Source organism: Symphodus melops, assembly GCF_947650265.1.
Source record: "Symphodus melops genome assembly, chromosome: 12".
In the NCBI taxonomy this organism is placed as follows: domain Eukaryota; kingdom Metazoa; phylum Chordata; class Actinopteri; order Labriformes; family Labridae; genus Symphodus; species Symphodus melops.
Window position 1 is genome coordinate 24,916,157 of NC_136702.1, and position 23,657 is coordinate 24,939,813.

General features: G+C 45.2%; 2 protein-coding genes across 2 annotated transcripts in view; both read right to left on the minus strand.

Annotated features, from left to right (window-relative positions):
- LOC306832401 (uncharacterized protein) overlaps positions 1-23,657 on the minus strand; it is a 126,430-nt gene that overhangs the window by 76,363 nt on the left and 26,410 nt on the right. The window lies entirely within an intron of this gene.
- LOC306832920 (NACHT, LRR and PYD domains-containing protein 14-like) overlaps positions 1-23,657 on the minus strand; it is a gene marked incomplete at its 5' end in the record, with an annotated part of 47,912 nt that overhangs the window by 973 nt on the left and 23,282 nt on the right. The window lies entirely within an intron of this gene.

The following is a 23,657-nucleotide window of genomic DNA, read 5'->3' on the forward strand; positions in this document are numbered from 1 at the left end:
CACATTATTCAATCACAACTCTTCATGATTTCACAGTGAGTAGATGACAGTGAGCTTTCTACATGAATGTGTGATGTTGTCCACATGAACACACTGATGTGATCATCATCTGTTCATTCCAACATTGAAGGACTTTATTAGGATGCATTAATACTTTAGTTCTTCCTGATCCTTCTTAGATTCAAACACTCAAAGCTCCTGTGAGGAACTTTCATTACGTGTCTGTTTTGGCGCCCCCCTGTGGACAAAGTGAAACCTCTTCTCTCTTTACTGATCTTGTCCTGTACAGTATTCCCTCACTAAAAACTCCTCCTGCTTTCTTTGAACTCTACAAACTACAAGTCAGTGTGAATCTCTTCTGTAGGAAATGTAAAGAAAGGCTTTTCCAGACAGCGTCCTGTGATTCTCCTCATGTGACAGCGAGCAGCTGGAAACAGTCAGACTTTCAAAAGGACTTTATAATGTTGGTGGTCTCATTGACTTTAGACAATCATCAAGAGAAATCCAGATTACTTTGAGTGTGTTTCATCAGCAGATCAAACCTCCTCACAGTACGTTTAAATCACAGAGTTTCTTTTGATATATGATCATTAAAAACATGAACGGTATGAAAGAGAGGAAGAATGATCCATAAACAGATGTTCTTCAAATCTCTTGTAAAGTGGACTCTCATTCAGAATGATGAGGTCCAGCATATATGAGAATAAAATCAGACAATCCATCCAAACACATGTCCCATCATGATGTGATCTGTTACTAAAGGACAGTTCATGGAGGTTTGTCAGAGTCCTCTCTACACTCCTAAATGTCTTTGTGCTGCTCTTCTCTGGATCTGTGTATTTCATATGGAGCTTGTTTGGAAGTTAAAGGTGATGAGAGGCTCATGAACTGTTTGTGATTATCATCACACATTCTTTAAACCTGTGAGCCGTACAGGAAGCTGTTCTTAGATCAGAGGCTCGACCATCTAACATCTAATGAGTCATGAAGGCAGGCAGGACAAACACAACATGAGATTAGCAGACCCTCTTCAGTGGACTCAGGAGGTCAGTGGGGGCTGGGAGCAGAGCTGCTGCTAATGTTACCTTGTTTCATTCTGCTCAGCTTGTTTTTAGGTTAGGATTCACACAGTGTTCATCATTCCTGAGGTGTTGAACAGCAGCACAGACTCAAAGAAAGAAAAGGTGTCTGACCTCAGAGTCTCCAGTCTGCAGTTTGGACTCTGCAGATAATCACACAGCAGCTTCACTCCTGAATCCTGCAGGTTCTCGTTCTTACTCAGGTCCAGCTCTCTGAGATGGGAGGGGTTGGACTTCAGAGCTGAGGCCAGAGAAGAACAGCTGATCTCTGACAAACTGCAGTCACTCAATCTGAATAAAGAATAAAAGACGAATCAAAATAATGTGTAATCCAGTCACATGTGTTCAGGTTGTGATGAGTATCTCAACATCACTTTGTCCTGATGAATCAAGTTTTCTCTAAATGATTAGAGGATCATTTCTGATTGTGTATTCACTAAATCTAAATCCTCCAAATGTCAGCTCAACATTCATCCAGCTGTTCATGTGCACAGATGAAGAACAGGCTGCTGATCTCAGTCAGCTCTGTGATGTTACTACATTTATCAAATCACACATTATTCAATCACAAGTCTTCATGATTTCACAGTGAGTAGATGACAGTGAGATTCATACATGAATGTGTGATGTTGTCCACATGAACACACTGATGTGATCATCATCTGTTCATTCCAACATTGAAGGACTTTATTAGGATGCATTAATACTTTAGTTCTTCCTGATCCTTCTTAGATTCAAACACTCAAAGCTCCTGTGAGGAACTTTCATTACGTGTCTGTTTTGGCGCCCCCCTGTGGACAAAGTGAAACCTCTTCTCTCTTTACTGATCTTGTCCTGTACAGTATTCCCTCACTAAAAACTCCTCCTGCTTTCTTTGAACTCTACAAACTACAAGTCAGTGTGAATCTCTTCTGTAGGAAATGTAAAGAAAGGCTTTTCCAGACAGCGTCCTGTGATTCTCCTCATGTGACAGCGAGCAGCTGGAAACAGGCAGACTTTCAAAAGGACTTTATAATGTTGGTGGTCTCATTGACTTTAGACAATCATCAAGAGAAATCCAGATTACTTTGAGTGTGTTTCATCAGCAGATCAAACCTCCTCACAGTACGTTTAAATCACAGTTTGTTTTGATATATGATCATTAAAAACATGAACGGTATGAAAGAGAGGAAGAATGATCCATAAACAGATGTTCTTCAAATCTCTTGTAAAGTGGACTCTCAGTCAGAATGATGAAGTCCAGCAAATATGACAATAAAATCAGACAATCCATCCAAACACATGTCCCGTCATGATGTGATCTGTTACTAAAGGACAGTTCATGGAGGTTTGTCAGAGTCCTCTCTACAGTCCTAAATGTCTCTGTGCTGCTCTTCTCTGGATCTGTGTATTTCATATGGAGCTTGTTTGGAAGTTAAAGGTGATGAGAGGCTCATGAACTGTTTGTGATTATCACCACACATTCTTTAAACCTGTGAGCCGTACAGGAAGCTGTTCTTAGATCAGAGGCTCGACCATCTAACATCTAATGAGTCATGAAGGCAGGCAGGACAAACACAACATGAGATTAGCAGACCCTCTTCAGTGGACTCAGGAGGTCAGTGGGGGCTGGGAGCAGAGCTGCCGCTAATGTTAGTGAAAAATAGTTGGATGACTTCGTCCTTCTATTATTAACTTAGATTCCTTATCGTCAATCCACCACTGTGTGACGGTTAAATCACTCCAAGTCTTCTTAGTTAAATCTTCTTTATTGTTAGAATTCTTCAAATTATGTTGACATTCACTGTTTGTATGCATGTGTGTGTGTGTATGTGTGGTTTCTGCAATAACAAACATGAAATGAAATTACAATGCTGCATTGAACTGCAATCAACACACGTCAAAAACAAGTGCAGTTACACATTACGGCCACAAGGTGGCGCTTCGTGATCAGCTGAAGCTGTCATAGCTGCCTGCAAACACGTGTCCTTATTGAGTTTAAGATAGCATGTTCAAGCTAACTGGTTAGCAACTTAGCAAACTCCATATCTTGACTCTTAACTTAACCTGAACATTATCATACGACACCAAGACATAATATGACATAGAAAACTATACAATTTCACATTCTCCATGTACTTACAATCAAATGGACGCACACAAGATATTAAGGCACACCAACAAACTCCCAGCATCTGTAATGAGCTGCTATACTCTCATAGAACCAACCACTGTCTGTGTTTACGGAGAAATGGGCTAAACCAAGTCATGGGGGGGAAACGGAACAGTCCAACTCAGTAGGGCCTTTTTAACAGCCGCCCCAGATTTCTGTAAGAAATCTAAACTAAAGAAAAGGCCTAAACCAGTAATCGGCCCTGCAGGTACAGTCTAGTCAGGGGGGCTGGGAAGTTCGACGACTCGAACACGTCCATCAGGTCCAGGGATGGCATGGACGATCTTCCCGATGGGCCACATGGCTCTGGGTAGCTGTGGGTCAACAACCGGAACCGTGGTACCCACCGACAGTGATGCAGGATCTGAGAGCCATTTCTGGCGTGTCTGCAGACTTGGCAGGTAGTTCCGGAGAAAGCTTCTCCAGAAGTGGTCAGCCAGGAGCTGACTGTGGCGCCATCGTCGTCTGCTGAGCAAATCTGACTCAGGATACACAACCTGGGGGAGTGAGGCGTCAGGCCGCCCCATCAACAAGGTGTTGGGCGTAACTGGGTCAGGATCAGCTACGTCTGAAGATGTGTAGCCCAATGGTTTTGCGTTCAGGATGCCTTCTATTTCGATCAGCAGTGTCTGCAGGACCTCTTCAGTGACCGATTGTGAACCAATGGTCACCTGCAGAGCCTGCTTCAATGACTTGATCTCCCTCTCCCAACATCCACCGAAGTGGGGAGCACTTGGCGGATTAAAGGTGAACTTGATTTGCTGGGCTGCAAGTTGCGACTGCAAGTCAGGTGTTAATGACGCAAAGGCCTCTCGCAGCTCCCGTTCACCAGCTTTAAAGTTGGTTCCATTATCTGAAAGGAGCTCGAAGGGCTTGCCTCGCCGGGCCACAAACCTTCTCAATGCCATCAAGAAGGAATCGCAGTCAATGCTGGGGATTAAGTCCAAGTGGACGGCACGTGTGGTCATGCACTTAAAGATAATCCCCCACCTTTTCTCCGTCCTCCTTCCAATCTTTACTATGTAGGGACCAAAACAATCTACTCCTGTAGAGTAGAAAGCTGGCTGGTGGAGACGGAGTCGAGCTGGGGGAAGGTCAGCCATTCTTGGGATGAGAGGTTTGCTACGCCATCGTCTACATTCTATACAGTGATGCTGGATGCGTCGGACAGCCTCTCTGCCTCGCAGAATCCAGTAGTTCCTTCTCAGCTCGGCAAACACGCGCTCACTTCCAGGGTGGTGGAGGTGGTTGTCATACTGCTGGATAAGAAGCTGCGTGATCTTGTGCTTTGGGCCTAGTACCACTGGATGGATCTCCTCTTCATCCAGCACCGCTGCTTGACGGAGACGGCCACCAACTCGTATGAGCTGTGAGGTGCTGTCGAATTCAGGTGCTAGTGAGAGAAGACAACTACTGCTGGGGAGTGGCCTGCCATTACTGAGCTGTTGATAATCTGACTCAAAGCAGTCCCGCTGAACTCTCTGGAGCAGAATATTCTCAGCTTCTCTGTAGTTGTCGGCTGTGAGCTGAGGATCGGTTTGTCCTGATAGACAGAGGGCTGTGGCCTTGACAAGGTCTTGGAACGTCTGGTACTTCTCCACATCAGGGATGGGGGGAAGGTCGATTGTCAAGCCACAGAAGGTGGACTTCCGAAGTTCCTCACTATCTGTGACAATGGCGAAGTCCTGTGGTGGCTGAGGCCACTGGTCTGGACTCTTCCGCAGAAAGGCAGGTCCTCCGAACCATCTTCCGTCAGTGGTGAGTTCTGTGAGCGATTTTCCTCGCGTAATGTCATCAGCAGGATTACTTGCTGTATCCACGTACCTCCATGTCTCACGATCTGTCAGATCTTGAATTTCGGCCACGCGCGTACCCACGAACACCTTGTATCTACAAGAGTCTGATTGGAGCCAGGCCAAGACAGTAGTGGAGTCGGCCCAGTGGGTAACACTGCTGATGCGGATGGTTAACTCTTCTGTAAGCACCTTCGACAGCTGGGCTCCGGATAGGGCTCCACATAGCTCCAAGCGGGGAATCGATTGTTGCTTTTTGGGTGCTACCCGAGAGCGGGCACTGAGGAAGGCTATTTCGACCTCACCACCCTCTGCTTCCGTCCGGAGATAGGCAACAGAGCCATAAGCTCTTTCGGAGGCGTCGCAGAAGACATGTATCTCCCTGCTGCTCTGCGCTGAATCCAACTCAGGACTGCTGTAACACCTTGGTATTCTTATGGTCTGAAGGGTAGGGAGTTCGCTCTCCCACTGGTTCCAGGCATTGAGGATGTCATCAGGTAGAGCGGCATCGTCCCAGTCCCGTTCGACTTTCCACAGCTGCTGGACTATAACCTTAGCCCTGGTGGTATATGGCAGGATAAAACCGAGAGGGTCATACTGACTTGCGAGCACTTGGTAGATGGTGCGCATGGTGACAGTGGAATGCTCAATGACGCGGTGTTTGAAAGCCAAGGTGTCTGATGGACAGTGCCAGTGAAGTCCCAAGGCAGACTCATGCACGTCCATTTGGCCTTCAGCAATCCACTTCTCTACGCTGTCCGACAGGATGTCAGGGGGGAGATCAGTGATAACTGGCGGTCTGTTGCTAGCCCACTGTCTCAGCTCAAAACCTCCACTGGCGAGGGTTTCCTGCAGCCGATGGATTAGGACCTTTGCTTCGCCCTCTGACGTCACGCTCCTCAGGCAATTATCCACATAGAAAGACTGGAGCACAATGTCTCTGACGGCCTCTCCTTCCGTACTGTGAAGCATAATGTGCCGCTGGAGGGAAAACACCGCACAGCAGGGCGAGCATGTTGTGCCAAAGGGAAGCACACTCCACTGGTAGATGTCAGGTGGTTTCTCACGCTTTAGTTCCCGCCACAAGAATCTGAGGAGGGGCTGGTCCTCTGGCAACAGTCGTACTTGGTGGAACATTCCACGGATATCACTACTGAAGGCCACAGCATGCTCCCGGAAGCGCAATAGCACTGCTAGAAGTGGAGGTCCTAGTGCTGGTCCAGGGAGTAGTAGCTTGTTGAGGTTTTGGCCCTTGTGCTCAAAGGAGCAATTGAAAACCACACGGTTCTTGCCATTGTGTGTAACCATGTGGTGAGGTATATACCAACTGTTGGGGGTATTCTCCTCTCTTGTGTCCAGTTTGTGGACGTAGCCAGCATTGACCAGTCTCTGAACTTCGGCAATGTATGCCTCTGCCTTTTCCGGTTCCCTTGACAGCCTCCTTTCTATACTCCGCAGCTGGGGGAGAACCGCTTCCTTCGGGGCATGAAGCTGAGGCATGTTCTGTACACGGAGAAGAGGTGTTGCATATCGGAGCACCCCATCTATGTCCACCCTTGTTGTTTGGCTCTCAAGGATAGAGATAGCCTCTGTATCTTGGCGGGAGCGGATGCTCTGCTTCTTGTCACGCCACGGTAGGGTGTCCATCTGCCACAACTTTTCGACATGGCTGTAGAGGTCTGATGGTGCACCAGTCGCGGCCGTGAAGAGGCACTGTTGTTCGGAAAGGTAGTGCTTCATTCCGTGTGCCGGACCCTGAAGCGTCCACCCCAGACGAGTTTTCACAGCTGCGGGCCCTCCAGGTGGTCCCAGGCGTACTGGCTCTACAGGTGTTATGAGGTGTGGCTGGTCAGAGCCAATTAGCAGCACCGGGTGCACGCCTTGGAACGGCTGAAGGGGCAAGCCTTGGAGGTGGTGATATCTTGCCTGAAGAGACTGGATTGGATACGTATGTTCAGCCAGGCCGAGGCGCTTGGCAGTGAAGGCATTCTTGATGTGAAATGAGCGCTGGGGCTCTGCTTCTGCTGAGATTGTGAATGACACAACAGCACCATGGACTGTCTGGAGCTCTTGCCTCACCGTTCTGAGGTGGAGGTCTTCAGGTGGGCCTTCAAGCCCTAGCTGCTGTGCTGCCGAATGAAGCAGAATAGTCCGTTCCGAGCCATCATCCAAGATGGCATAACCTTCAATGGCTCGGTTATTATTCCGCAGGACAATTTTACTCAGCTTGAGTAGCACTTTGCGCCCTTCAAGAGGCCTACCAAGATACAGCACTTCCTCTGCGTTAGTTTTGGTAGGCTCTGACTTTGGCTGGTTCAAATCTTTGACACCCTTTGAGACAGTCTGCTTGGACCGTTCGTTGACTTCGTGTAGCGCAAGGAGGTGTCGGCTGTTGCAGATCTTGCACCTCATCTTCAAGTCACACTCCGCAGACCGATGATTCCTACCACAGCGCCAGCAACGACCATTGTTCTTTATCCAGGTCTGCTTTTGAGAGGGGTTGAGTAACTTGAAGTTTTCACAGTTGTTAAGTGAGTGCTTCTCATTGTCGCAGTAAGGACAGTACTTCTTGATGTTGTCGTATGAAGCCACTGCCCCTTTGTCTGCATTGGATGTTGTTGCCTCCGTGCTATGGAGAACAGCCGCTGCCTCCTTCCGAGGTTTGGAATACTTCTGCCCGTGAGGCTTGCTCTCCTTTTCCCCACGAGCACTGCTGCCATATCTGCTGTTGTCCTCCTGCACCTGGAGCTCGAATTCTAGCCAATCTGCCAGATCCAGGAGAGTGGGGATAGGTACTTGGTGCGGGTGGATGAAGCGGCGGAAATTGGAACGCAGGTCATGTGGTAGTTTGGCAAGAAGCCGGGTGACGTGAGAACCGCATTCCAGCTCTGCTTTGCCTTTTCTGCCCAGCTGCTCCAACATTCCCACCAGAGAACGCACACGGAGTGCAAACATTCTAAAGGCCTTGACGTCGCCACTGCCAATGTTAGAGCCATCCATTAACTCGGCTATACGCTGCAGAGCAAGTTGGTGGGGTTGCCCATACTGTAAGTCAAGTGCAGCCAGTGTGTCTCTAAATGGATGTCTAGAGTTGACATAGGAGTCAGCGATCAGTAATGCCTCTTCATTCTGAAGATGATCAACCAGGATCTGATACTTGAACCTCTCTGATGAGGCACTGGGCAGGAGATTTTCTAGAGCAATACGCAAGCGACTGAATTCCCTTGGACTGGGTTGTGTCATATTGGGGATGGTTGGCATAGGGCCTCTGTAAGACTGCTCCCTTCCATTGTCGGATTCCGATGACCAGGACCGGGAGTGACGCGTCTTATGTGTTGCCTCTAATCTGTGGCGACTTTTCTTCTCCCTACTTTGTGCCTTCCTTCTCCAGTATTCTTCCTCATCGCTCTCAGACGATTCCTGCTGACTTCTTCTTCGGCTTCGAGTCGACATCCAACGGGAGGGTGTAGATGTGTCTCCCCTACTCCAGTCTGTCTCCTGTTTGACCTGGTGTGGCTCTGCTCTAGCTGGTGGTTGTGTTATCTGGAGATTCTGGACAACCTCATTTAACTGTTCCACCTGCTGGCGAAGATGCAGCGTTTCAAGATGGCTTTGGCGGTTAAGTTGGTCCAACTGTAACGCGGTGGTCTTGCGCTCATGCAGCAGAGACTTGTTCTCTTGCTTCATTTGGTCTAATTTCTCTAGAAGCACTTCCATTTCTACAGTTTGCTTTGTAGGTTCTTTGGATGACACAGCCTCTCTGAGAGGCCATTCATCTGTTACCAAAAGCTCAGACAGACTAGCTTGGCTAATGGGGGACGATGGGCGCTGGCCACCCTCGGCTCCAACTAACTCCTCTTCTGAGTCACTATCCTGCCTATCACGGAGTAATGGTTCAGGGGGAGGCTTGGATCTTCTCTGGAGATGAGAGAGTTCGTAATTTTCCAGATACGCGGGGAGGGCTGCGTTCCTCCTGACTCGCGAGCTGGTTGAATATGCTGGTGTACGATGCATCTTAATCAGTGATGAGTTGACTCCCGGGTTTCGGCACCATGAAAAATAGTTGGATGACTTCGTCCTTCTATTATTAACTTAGATTCCTTATCGTCAATCCACCACTGTGTGACGGTTAAATCGCTCCAAGTCTTCTTAGTTAAATCTTCTTTATTGTTAGAATTCTTCAAATTATGTTGACATTCACTGTTTGTATGCATGTGTGTGTGTGTATGTGTGGTTTCTGCAATAACAAACATGAAATGAAATTACAATGCTGCATTGAACTGCAATCAACACACGTCAAAAACAAGTGCAGTTACACATTACGGCCACAAGGTGGCGCTTCGTGATCAGCTGAAGCTGTCATAGCTGCCTGCAAACACGTGTCCTTATTGAGTTTAAGATAGCATGTTCAAGCTAACTGGTTAGCAACTTAGCAAACTCCATATCTTGACTCTTAACTTAACCTGAACATTATCATACGACACCAAGACATAATATGACATAGAAAACTATACAATTTCACATTCTCCATGTACTTACAATCAAATGGACGCACACAAGATATTAAGGCACACCAACAAACTCCCAGCATCTGTAATGAGCTGCTATACTCTCATAGAACCAACCACTGTCGGTGTTTACGGAGAAATGGGCTAAACCAAGTCATGGGGGGGAAACGGAACAGTCCAACTCAGTAGGGCCTTTTTAACAGTTAGCTTGTTTCATGGTGCTCAGCTTGTTTTCAGGTTAGGATTCACACAGTGTTCATCATTCCTGAGGTGTTGAACAGCAACACAGACTCAAAGAAAGAAAAGGTGTCTGACCTCAGAGTCTCCAGTCTGCAGTTTGGACTCTGCAGATAATCACACAGCAGCTCCACTCCTGAATCCTGCAGGTAGTTGTTACAGCTCAGGACCAGCTCTCTGAGATGGGAGGGGTTGGACTTCAGAGCTGAGACCAGAGAAGAACAGCTGATCTTTGACAAACTGCAGTCATCCAATCTGAATAAAGAATAAAAGAAGAATAAAAACAATGTGTAATCCAGTCACATGTGTTCAGGTTGTGATGAGTATCTCAACATCACTTTGTCCTGATGAATCAAGTTTTCTCTAAATGATTAGAGGATCATTTCTGATTGTGTATTCACTAAATCTAAATCCTCCAAATGTCAGCTCAACATTCATCCAGCTGTTCATGTGCACAGATGAAGAACAGCCTGCTGATCTCAGTCAGCTCTGTGATGTTACTACATTTATCAAATCACACATGATTCAATCACAAGTCTTCATGATTTCACTTCTTAATAGAACCAGAGGAAACCAGAGGCTTCATGTGCACGTTGGTTTTAATCTTCATGAAGAGTTTGAAACTTTTCTCCACATCATTAGAAATCTCTGCATGAAGATGATTCATAAATCCTGAATACTTTGACAGGATATTGAAACATTTTAAAGACTCAATCTAAACTTGTTGTAAATGATAAACTCTGTGACTGATCCAACCGCCTCCTTTGTGTTTCTCTTTGAACTCACATTAAGTGTGACACTTTGACCTGTGTTAGGACTGACACTGACATGATCAGGTCACATGATGATGATTGTATGATTTTAAGTATGTCTGTTGAGTTATGCTGTTTTGGATGAATGTGTATGTAACCCAGTTGAAAACCACCAATTATATTATATTAATGTTTAATGTTGCATCTGGTTATACCTGCATGTCTGTGCATATGCGTCATTAATAATAATCAATTTTATTTGTAAAGCACTTTTTTTGTAAGCACATTGTAAGCACATTTTTAATAATCTCAAAGTGCTACAGAGTTTAAAGGATAACACATAAAGCATAGAAAACAAAAAAACAAAGTTTCAAGAAGGCTTTTCTGAAAAGATGGGTCTTTAGGCTTCTTTTGAAAGCAGCTGGTGTTCAGGGAGAGCGCTCCACAGTCTTGGGGCAGCAACAGAGAAAGCTCTATCACCCATGGTGCAGAGCTTGGACCTCGGTGTTTCGAGGGTGTGTGTGGATGATGAATGGAGGGTGTGTGAAGGGGTCTGGGGGAGAGGAGCTCCTGGAGGTAAGGGGAGGCAGATGTGTGGATGCATTGATGGGTGAGGAGGGAGACCTTATACTCAATTCAGAGCTTGATGGGGAGCCAGTGAAGGGATTTGAGGATGGGGGTGATGTGTTCGTGTTTGCGCACCCTCATCAGGATCCTGGCAGCGCTGTTTTAAATATATACTGGAGCTTCTGGATGCTTGCCAGGGATCCCGATGAGGAGTGCGTTCTAGTATTTCAACCTGGACCAGACCAAGGTGTAGATGAGCTTCTCTGCATCTGTCAGGGTGAGTGAGGGGCGGAGTTTGGCAATGTTTTTGAGGTGGTAGAATGCGGTCTTGCAGAGGTGATTGATGTGGGTGTCGTAGTTGAGCTGCTGATCCATTTTCACACCCAGGTTAGTGACAGAAGTGGAAAGAGGGATGTTTTGGCCAGGGAAAGTGATGTTTGTGATGGGGGAGGAGAAGAGCTGATGTGGAGTGCAGATGAGGAGGGCTTCAGTTTTGGAGCAGTTAAGTTGGAGGAAGTTGAGCTTCATCCACGCCTCTATCTCCCCCAGTCAGGTTGTCAACAATAAACCTTCTCAAACCCCCTTCACCCTGCCACTCTAAGGCCACAGAGGAGAGGTAGAACATGCACATCACCTTTTTTAAACAAAAAGTAGATAACATCTGCTCACACCTGTCCACCACTCCTGCATCAACCCATCAAACTGTCGACCCACTCCCTGAGACGGTCCAACCCCTCTGCTCCTTCTTCTTATTGTGTCTTACGAGCTGCCAGTGCAGCGTCTCAATTAGTAGCGTGTGGGGAAACGCACCAGAGAACAGGTCAGTAGCATGTAAGTTAGCCGAACAATATTCTAAATGCTGTTGTGGTGCTTACTCGCTATTGTGCACCTTTAGCCTCCAATCCACCACGAGAGCAAGAGCCGTTTGGTCGCGTCAGATATCAATGATAAAAAGGGAATTAACATAACATGTTGAGAGAGAACCACTGTCAATCTATTTCCATGTTGTAATTATTTCAATGTGTTTAAACTGATACACTACATTGAGACAACAGTCAGTTGTGACTTTCATTTATTCTATTTATATTATTATTTTGAATCGAATGAATTGTGAATTACTATTATTGTGTACACATGAATGAGTGAATAGTGTCTGAACTTAACTCAAACAACTAGCTGGTGATACTATTAGATTGATTATGCCATACTGTGATTCTGATGGACCTGTGTTACACAATGAAGGCCAGGTCTCTCCCCCGGGACCAGTTGAGTAAACGGTCTGATGGCGAGCTAGAGCCCACCGACCTGGGAGCCAAAGAACCTATCTGCACCTTCTGCTGGTCTGGTAGGAGGCTGTGGTAGCCCTGCCCCCACCTCTCACACATTCACACAGTCATAAGGCTTCTAGTCTATGGACAATTCCAACTCATGGACTCTCACACTATTGTCCCTACTGACTGAACTTAACCTCGCTGTTGAACCTAGTGATCTGTGTGAGAAGTGTATACGTGTGTGTGATCCGGAACCGACCAGTTATCCCAATTGTGGGCACAACATGTTTGATTTCATTGTTATCTTTCATTTGTAAATATCCGTCAAACATAAGTGCACTTACCATTCTGCAGATTTGTACATACTGGGGTTTATGGTTTTGTTATTTATGTTTAAAACACTTTCAATATATGGTACCATCACCAAATACAACCACAATCTCTGTGTGTTGATTACTGCACCTACACCTCCAAGAGTCGAACCAAACTTCTGATCCTAGCCCAGTGTGAGTTTACGTGCTACACTGTAGTATTTATGTATTTCTTTTATTTGTGTTCCCCCTTAAAGACGAGACCATACATCTCGATCTGCTAACCTTTAATACATTCAAACTCAGATTCTATTATATTTATATCTATATTACAGTCAGTGATCTTACATCAGAGTCTCCAGTCTGCAGTTTGGACTCCTCAGTCCCTCACACAGCAGCTTCACTCCTGAATCCTGCAGGTTATAGTTGTTACTCAGGTCCAGCTCTCTGAGATGGGAGGGGTTGGACTTCAGAGCTGAGGCCAAGACGTCACAGTGAGTCTCTGAGAGTTCACAGTGATGAAGTCTGTAGTGACACATAAAATAGAGAAACATGACTTATAGAAGAAGTGTTTGATATTCACGTCTCACATCTGATGATTAAACAGTTTGTCCTGTTTGGTCTTAACTTTACACATCAGTGGAATCTGTCACTGACACTAAAAGTCTCATCACTGGTTTTCAAACCTGCACATTCTTCACCTGTCAATCATTCACTAAATGTTACTGATGAATGGAAACTAATGGAGTTTTATTTAGGAGGACATCATGTCTATGGTGTAAAATCCCCCCTCCTTCTCTCACTCTCCTCTACCTGGCTTTATGTTTCCTGGATGGGCGGAGCTTCAGAGCTGATGAAGGCAGCCAGCTCACCTGCTGTCAACTCTTTGGGAACAATGGAGCTGACTGCATCTGATATCTCTCTTTTCAGGGATTAACACTATCACACATCTCACTCACTTCTTTGGGAGTTCTCTCCTGAATGTGTTCACAAAAAATACTATCAAAGATATTTATGAACTCAGGACAAAAAGATAAAAAACATCACGTATGAAAAAAAACTACCACTGACTGTTTCTCCTGAACATTAACAGAGGAACAGTTTTTGATGAACAGAGAGGATTATGTTTAGTTTATATTAAAATAAGTAAATTAGTACATGACACTGATTTATAATACTCATCACATCTGGACTTACTTTGCCTTCCTGCAGTTCCTCAAAGCTGGAATCAGTCTCAGTCGTCCCTGGTCTGATGTGTTGTACTTCTTCAGGTCCAACTCATCCAGAACCTCCTCAGACATCTGCAGCATGTAGGCCAGAGCAGAGCAGTGGATCTCAGAGAGTTCCTCCTCTGATCTGTTCTCTGACTTCAGGAACTCTTGGATCTCCTGATGGACTGAGAGGTCCTTCATCTCCGTCAGACAGTGGAAGATGTTGATGCTTCTGTCAGGAGAGATATCTTCACTTTTCATCTCCTTCAGGTTGTTGATGACTCTCTGGATCATTTCTGGACTGTTGTCTGTCTGACCCAGCAGGCCTCCAAAGAGTCTCTGGTTTGACTCAAGAGAAAGACCATGAAGGAAGCGAACAAACAGGTCCAGGTGACCTTTTTTACTTTTCAGGGATTTCATCATTGACTTCTTTAGGAACTTTTCCAGGGTCTGTTTTTTTTCCAGAAAAGCCTCCAGTACATCTCTCTTCCTGTTGGTGAAACAGTGGAACATGTAGACTGCAGCCAGAAACTCCTGAACGCTCAGATGAACAAAGCAGTAGACTGATTTCTGGAAGATCACACTCTCTCTTTTGAAGATCTCTGTACAAACTCCTGAGTACACCGAGGCCTCTGTGACATCCAGACCACACCGCTCCAGGTCTTCTTGGTAGAACATGATGTTTCCGTCCTCCAGATGTTCAAACGCCAGCCTCCCCAGCTTCAGAAGAACTTCCCTGTCGGCCTCCGTCAGCTCATGTGGATTCATCTGGTGTCCCTTACCATACTTGTTCTTCTTCCTCTTTGTCTGAACCAGCAGGAAGTGTGAGTACATGTCAGTCAGGGTCTTGGGCAGCTCTCCTCTCTGCTCTGTGCTCATCATGTGCTCCAGAACTGTGGCAGTGATCCAGCAGAAGACCGGGATCAGACACATGATGTGGAGGCTCCTGGATGTCTGGATGTGTGAGATGATTCTGCTGGACAGATCATCATCACTGAACCTCCTCCTGAAGTACTCCTCCTTCTGGGCGTCAGTGAAGCCTCGTACTTCTGTTACCCTGTCAACACATGAAGGAGGGATCTGATTGGCTGCTGCAGGTCGAGAAGTGATCCAGATGAGAGCTGAGGGGAGCAGATTCCCCTTGATGAGGTTTGTGAACAGTGTGTTTAACGATGACTTCTGTGTGACATCAGAAACAACCTTCCTGTTTGTGAAGTCCAATGACAGTCTGCTTTCATCCAGGCCGTCAAAGATGAACAACAGTTTACAGACAGCGAGCGTCTCTGCTGCCACCTTCTGTAATGTTGGATGGAAAACACGGAGCAGCTCAAGAAGACTGTAGTGCTGATCTCTGACCAAGTTCAGCTCCCTGAATGAAAGCAGGATCAGCAGACTGACGTCTTGGTTCTCTGAGCCCTCGGCCCAGTCCAGAGTGAACTTCTGCACTGAGAAGGTTTTTCCAACACCAGCCACGCCGTTTGTCAGAACCACTCTGATGGGTTTCTGTTGGTCGGGTTGAGCTTCTGTCTTTGGTTCCTGTTGGTCGGGTTGAGCTCCTGTCTTTGGTTCCTGTTGGTCGGGTTGAGCTTCTGTCTTTGGTTCCTGTTGGTCAGGTTGAGCTCCTGTCTTTGGTTCCTGTTGGTCGGGTTGAGGTCCTGTCTTTGGTTCCTGTTGGTCGGGTTGAGCTTCTGTCTTTGGTTCCTGTTGGTCAGGTTGAGCTCCTGTCTTTGGTTCCTGTTGGTTGGGTTGAGCTCCTGTCTTTGGTTCCTGTTGGTTGGGTTGAGCTCCTGTCTTTGGTTCCTGTTGGTCGGGTTGAGCTCCTGTCTTTGGTTCCTTTTGGTCGGGATCAGCTCCTGTCTTTGGTTCCTGTTGGTCGGGATCAGCTCCTGTCTTTGGTTCCTGTTGGTCGGGTAAGGCTTTAAAGATGTCCTGGCCCTTGATTGGAGTCTCATGGAGGGTCTTCTTCTTTTTAGAGTCTGTCTCCATCTGTCTCATCTCATGTTGGGTGTTTACCTCTTCACTCTGCCCCTCTGTGATGAAGAGCTCAGTGTAGATCCTGTTGAGGTGGATTCTACTTCCTGTTTCTTCACTTCCTTCAGTCACATGTTCACATCTTGTCCTCAGACTGACCTTATGTTGATCTAAAACCTCCTGCTGACCTCTATCTACTGAAAGAGAGAATGATCGAATCTGATTATTGTTTTCAGATGTTCTTGTAAAAGAAGTAAAAAGATTTAATTTCTAGACTTTTGACATTGACCAAACAAAGTCGTGTTTTAGGAGGAGATCACAGAAGCACAAAGGTGTACAGTCTTACTTTGTTCAGTGCTGCTCTGACTGACTGTCCGCAGTCCAGATCCTGGTCTGGATCTTTTTCCATCCCGAGGACAGGACGTCTGCTCCTCTCTAACATGAGTCCTCTTTGTCCCCCTGTGAAGACATGTCTTTAGAACTATAGTGATGGTTTAGTGATAGAAAATTGGAAGATTTATCAAACACGTTTTTTCAGTCTTCATCTGCAGCCCTATAATCCAACCACACCTGTCGACCGACAGTCAGCCCGGGCTTAACAATCAAGGCACTAAGAAACCATCCACGTAGAGATTTGTTTACATTCTTCTGAAGGGCTTCACTCATAGTCTCCATCCAAGCAGAGAGAGACTTCATGACAGATCCTCACATAGCCACAATCTTCAGTCTGCTCTCACAGAAACTAAAACTCTCGACCCATCTCCAGAATCCTGAACAGGCAGATATAGCCACCACAAAGTACATAGCGAAAAGATCCAGATTATCGACCTCTTCTCTGCCTCATCACTGTGCTGACCTATCCATGCACACGTTTACATCAATCACCCGAAGATATTAAATACAGCAAATCAGTCTTCTTCTTCTTCCCTGCTGTCTCTGGCAGATAGATGCATCAAAAGTCGGCTACTCACTTCTCGGCTACCTCAAACACGTTATTCGCCTCACTCCGCAGGCTAAATCCTTCCTCTATACCTTCCTAACAAGCGTCACCTCTCTCCATGACATCATAGTCATTGAACAATACTTGTAAAATCAGATATGCATAAGAAATAAGACTACAGACTCTGAATTTATACTCTCTTGAGTGCTTTGCATAAATAATTCTGAACAGTCCCACTCCCAGTACCTCTCATCTAACTGGCAGGAAATCGCCAGTTAGATAGGCAGGAGATAGACTCGCCTCCATCTGCTACTTCACAACCCATGCTCAGCCCATCCATAAATTGGGTCCTCCTTTATTCTAACTTACATAGCGGCATTAACTTATTCATCTAAATCAGTCACTGCAACGCAGCGCTCTCCGTCTTTCATTCCTACATAACCTTGTAACTTTGGTAGCCTGTGCTCTTGTATATAGACGTTAAATATTAAGAATAATCTAGAAAATACAAACAAGTAATTAAAGACTAATATGTAAAACACTAAATAAGATCATTGAAATCCTCGGACCCTGGTCATCTCAGACATATCCCTGCTACTCCAACAATCGACGAAACCGAAATGCATCAGTCTCACACTTAGCTCAGCGACATTAAACTTGACGCTTTGGGGGCAATGATCAGCTCTGGAAGAACTACGTCTGAGAGGGAACCCCCACCCTCGCAGTCAGTTCATCCTTCCAGACCAGCCTACCTACAACGTCCTCCTGCATCATAATCATTACTTTAGTATATATTTATCTGTCTCATCATTTATACCATCTATCATTAAAATATCCTAACTTAAACATACTGCAGACGATACTCAGCTCTACATAGCAATGAAGCCAGAAGACACCAACCAGCTTCGTAAACTAGAAGCCTCAAGGACATCAGGACCTGGATGACCAGAAACTTCTTACTGCTTAACTCAGACAAGACTGAAGTTATAGTGATTGGACCTAAGAACCTTCGAGAGACTTTCTCTGCCGATATGACGGCCCTTAGTAGTATTAGTGTAGCCTCTAGTACCACTGTTAGGAACCTAGGAGTTCTGTTTGATCAGGATATGCCCTTTGATTCCTACATTAAACAAATTTCAAGGACAGCTTATTTTCACCTTGGTAATATCTCTAAGATCAGGCAGATCCTGTCACAAAATGATGCTGAAAAATTAGTTCATGCAGGTTGGATTACTGTAATTCTATTTTAGCAGGGTGCTATGGTAAATCTCTAAAGACCCTCCAACTCGTCCAAAACGCTGCAGCTCGTGTTCTTACTAGAACGAGGAAAAGGGACCACATTACTCCTGTATTGGCTTCTCTCCATTGGCTCCCTATAAAATCTAGAATAGAATTTAAAATCCTTCTGCTCACCTACAAAGCTCTAAACGGTCAGGCACCATCCTATCTTAAAGAGTTAATTGTACCGTACTATCCGACAAGAACATTACGTTCCCAGAATGCAGGCCTGCTCGTGGTGCCTATAGTCTCTAAATGTACTATGGGAGGTAGAGCCTTTAGTTATCAGGCACCGCTCCTTTGGAATCGTCTACCAGTCGGGGTCCGGGAGGCAGACACACTAGGTACTTTTAAGAGTAGAAACTTTTCTTTTTGATAAATCTTATAGTTAGGGCTGGCTTAGGACCAGCTCATAGTTATGCTGCTATAGGCCTAGACTACCGGGGGAACTGGCACCAGGATCTCTTATCTCTCTCTCCCTCTTTCTCTCCCAGCTTTCATATCTTATTACTGCTTGTCACTATCTCTATATTCTAACCTCTCCTTTTTCTGGGAGCTCCTGAGCTCTCTTAAGTTCCTTGGGACTGTTTGTGAGGATGAGGATGGCCTTAATGTTAACAGACAAACAGTAAGGTCCTTTAGCTGCTTTTTGTAAACATAATAATGAGCATGGTCTGTTTACCTGTTCTTTGTTAATGTTAACAGACAAACAGTAAGGTCCTTTACCTGCTTTTGTAAAGTGTCTCGAGATAACGCCTGTTATGAAATGACGCTATATAAATAATGATTGATTGATTGATTGATTGATTATCTCTTCATCTCGTCTCTTTGTCACTCTGAACTTTGGGCTCTACGCCATCTCATGTTTCTTTCAGCTCAGCTCAAATGCTGAAACTTTTCTTTGACATCTAAGAGCGCTGATTTACAAACTGAAACTTTTTGCAACTTTCTTGAATTTTTATTAGCTTCTTCTTTTAATCCAAGTCACGGCACTTTCTAACTGGAAGAAGGACTCGTCTGCCCTCCGGTTAAGTTTTGTCCACACGCAATTTAATTCATTGGTCTTTTGTCATTTTGGACATTTTTGAGATCTTCTTTTGAAGCCATAACTCATCACAGTTAAGAGATGGAGTTTTTTTAAACACGCTCAAACCAACTGAGGTAACCCCTCCGCTCGAGACCACGGACCCAAATCCACCTGGCTGCAGAACCAAATCCACTCTGTGGTAGAACCGACTCCGACCTGAGGTGCCAAGGCAACTCTGAAGCATCTGAAGAGACAAGGAGTTAGTAAGTAGACTTACTTTGAGTCTGAGGCTCCAGATTCTTTACTGAAGGTTATAGGTTCTTCTTTGGACCAATCACTCTTCAGAGACAGACAGCTGGGTACAGCAGACTCTGCTCTCTGTCTGCTCCTCTCAAATCTGCAATAACAAACTTTTATTATATTTCCATCACATGAATCCCTCTTTAGATACCACAGCAACAACAAACAGTTTGATCTCATGATGACATTTGACAAACAGGAAACATGGATGACAGGAAATAATGAGGATTAAAAAAATGATTTCTAACAATGATTTGTTTTAGGAAAAATTAAATCTGAAGTGAAAAAGATTTGTTGAGTTTTCTTACTTTGAATCTGAGGCTCCAGATTCTTTACCGAAGGATATAGGTTCTTCTTTGGACCAATCACTCTTCATAGACAGACAGCTGGGTACAGCAGACTCTGCTCCGTCCTCCTCGTCCTCTAAACTCACATCCATGATCTGATCTGAGTCAGTCTGAGAGGAAACACAGAAACACTCACTGAGAGATCCAAAATGTCTTTCTGTCATTTAAAATGGAGTCTCACTGACTGAATACTTTAACCTTCAGACTCCTCATGTGATCTACCTGTTAATCACCAGCCAGGAGCATTGCCCCTCCCTCCTCCATTTACAGGAAATCAGGTGTGTGTGTGTGTGTGTGTGTGTGTGTGTGTGTGTGTGTGTGTGTGTGTGTCTCAGAGATAAGTTTCTGACCTCTGAGTTTGATGTCTTCAGGTGATCTGGTGAATAAAAGCTGACTATGGGTCTGATTTACTGAGATCTCAGTTAAAGAGGAATAAATTGCGTGTTCACGTTTGGTTTTCAGGAGTTTTGCAGGTGATCTACAAAGAACATTTGCATGAATGATAACAGGTGCAAACTCAGGTGAGAGTTTGGACGGAAAGCAGGACGACTGCAAGAGCAAAATAGGTGTTACTGAGAAACAAATGAACGTCCAGAATGTTTGAATTATAGCAGATAAATGTGAATATAACAAAAAGAACATTTCATCAGAACACCAATGTTACGATTCAGAATGAGCTGGAACCAAACGCACAACTCAGAGACAGTATAACAAAAAAACCAATAATTTATTATACAATAAATGTGACACGGTGAACTACAATACAAAGTGAAATGTAAGTGACACTAATGTGATGCATAAACTAACGTGACTCAAATATGTACAGGAACTAAATGTGACACTCAACTATGTGAAGCAAGAAATATAATGTGACTCAAAAAACACGCGTGATGAAGCCAGACGACGACGAACGGTGAGACGCACAGGAAACAGGACGGGCAGGCCTGGGAACTGGGCGAGAGGGAGAAAAAACACGAGAGGGTCAAAATACACTACAGGGAACCAAGTAACAATTACAGAGCACTGAATTTCTGATACGGACACGGAGAGGTACGAACCACAAATGAACAACAATAGTCTGGCGCCGGCAGTGTGGAGGGAGCAGGCTTAAATACTGTGTTGATTGCATGGGCAACACCTGTGCCCTAACCTGCAAGCAATAAGTAATTAGGGGATGAAACAGGGAGCACACAGAGGGAGTGACAGACAGGGGAAAAGACACAAACACACATGGAGACACACCAAACCAAAACATAACAACCAAGGCATTAAAAAAGGGCCTCTCTTTTCTCCCCTTCATTTTATGAATGAATTGTCAAACGTTGAGCGGGAGGTGTGAGCTGTAGCACGACGTCCAGGCGCATCGTGCACCTGACAGCTGGTCAGCACTGTGTCTGATCGGACATAACCGCCTTTGTAAAAGGAGCGCACCGGAGAGAGTTAATAAAGTTGTTGCATCCATTCAAATCAGCTTTCATGGAATGACGTCGAGGCTGTAATTGATCTATAGCAGCGTTTCTTTCTTCTCTTGTTGTCGAGCACATTTTAATTTAAAGAGACATTAAAAACAGTTTAACACTTGACCTGTTTCAGCCTTTCAGCTTCCTCCTCCTAAATTCATATTTACATGCTGCCTCCATTTTTTATTCACAGGAGAGAGGAGGCTTGTTTTCAACAGTCTTCTTACTGAGTTTATCACTTTATTAGTTTATGGACGCTCACAGATGAGGAGGAGGAGGAGGAAGTGGATTTATTATCAAAGCACATACTGGTTAACACCATGGGAGCGTGCCCTGCTGTCTATTGAGCACAAACACCACTTTATAACATGGAGGCTATAAAATACACTTTGAGAAATGAGCTCTGGTTGAGCGCTGGCTTTGTTGAGTCGACTGCCCGGCTATCGGTACTGTAGCCCGGCTTGAGTACGGGACTTCAGTCCTCCAGGATTTGGAAGTGGTCAGACCCGGGGCAGGGGGCTCTCCGTGGGTGAAGGGTCATTGTTTGATGACAGGGAGTTATGTTAACCTGTAGAAAAGAGATGAGCTGAGAGTTTAACCCAATCTGACTCGCTCTACTTCCTGGTCTTTAAAAACACTTTTCAACATTTTCAGAACTTTCACATTTTTAAACTTGTGTCGGTGGTTCAGTTATTTAGTTTGTACCTTCGTTAAAAGCTTTTAAGAACATTTTTAATAACTTTATATTATTAAACAAAACAGTTTTGATTGTGTGATTTATGTCACCTCTGAAAACATGAAATGTCTGCACTGAAACAGGGAGGGACATCTGATCAGAGCATGTCCTTATAGAGATGAAGCTGAAGGATCCAGTGCAGGTGGGACACAGACAGGTGAGGAGACACAGAGTGGAGGAAGTAAGGAGAAGACAGGTGAGGAGACACAGAGTGGAGGAGGTAAGGAGAAGACAGGTGAGGAGACACAGGGGGAGGAGGTAAGGAGAAGACAGGTGAGGAGACACAGAGTGGAGGAAGTAAGGAGAAGACAGGTGAGGAGACACAGGGGGAGGAGGTAAGGAGAAGACAGGTGAGGAGACACAGAGTGGAGGAGGTAAGGAGAAGACAGGTGAGGAGACACAGGGGGAGGAGGTAAGGAGAGGACAGGTGAGGAGACACAGAGTGGAGGAGGTAAGGAGAAGACAGGTGAGGAGACACAGGGTGGAGGAGGTAAGGAGCAGACAGGTGAGGAGATGGAGGTAGAGAATGGGTCTAGTGTTGATACAGAGCAACAGGCAGCAGACAAAGTGAGGAGCTGCACTGAGACTGCAGAGGAGGAGATGAAGGACGAAGAGTCTTCTATTCGTACTCGCTCCAAAAGGAAATTAAAGAATGGTGAAAGTTTTTCACGAGAAGAGACGAAAAGAGTAGCAAAAAAAGCAAAAGGAAAAACAGTAAAAACATCAAAATGTGATGAAGATGATGATGATTATGATGATGACGATGATGAAACCACAGGATTCTAGTTCATCTGTCAAAAAGTCTTCAAACGTGACTCCGTCCACATCCCTGTCATCATGTCCTTAAATGAAGAGCTGGAGAGTGTGGTGTGCTGCTGTGAGTTCTCCTGCAGCGTCCCGGTCCATCGGGTCCTTCACTGCCCGCTCACCTTCTGTGCTCTCTGCTTGGACAAACTGTGTCTACGTTGTCCACACTGTCTCTTAACTGCTGTGTCGCTGGATCACCTGCACCAGAGGCAGCAGGTCCCTGTCTGGATCCCTGTGGGTCAACACTGAGATCCAGGACCAGATCGTAGAGAGGCCACTGATTGAGGAGGATTTACATAACATGTAAACCCAAAGCATCAACACAACACAGAGTGCAGACGCTCTGGATTCTTTTTCATGTTCCAGGGGATGTTCGGCTGGGTGCTGATGCGTGGTCGAGTGCGAGCCATCTACTGACAATTTACTTTCACAAGATCTTTTTTTTTTTTTTTGAAATGAACTCCTCCAAGAGTCCAGCAGTTTGCATGGACTCAGCAGTGTGTAATGGACAGATCCCCAGGAGCATTGCATCCAGGGAAAGTCCTGGGAGCTAGCCTACCGTGATGATGTGAAGTGTTTACTTTGTTTATGTTTGTCTGGATTTTGTTGTAATTTTATTTTTGCTTTTTTTGGCGCAGTGTCTCCACAACAACAAGTGTCAATGTAAAGTAGCAACAAATCAAATCCTGAACTGTAACAAACCCAGGCTTTAATGAGTTTGAGTTTGAACCTCAGCTTTATTTAATGCATGTGACATGTGACTTGGTGTTTTTTATTAGTTTATTACAAGTTTTTTATTATTTTCATATATGACGTAAATCGTATCTCTTGTGCTTTGACACTTATGTTTTTCCGTAGTGTGCATCGTTCAGAATAGTACATTCATGTTAAAACAAACAGAGGAAAGTTG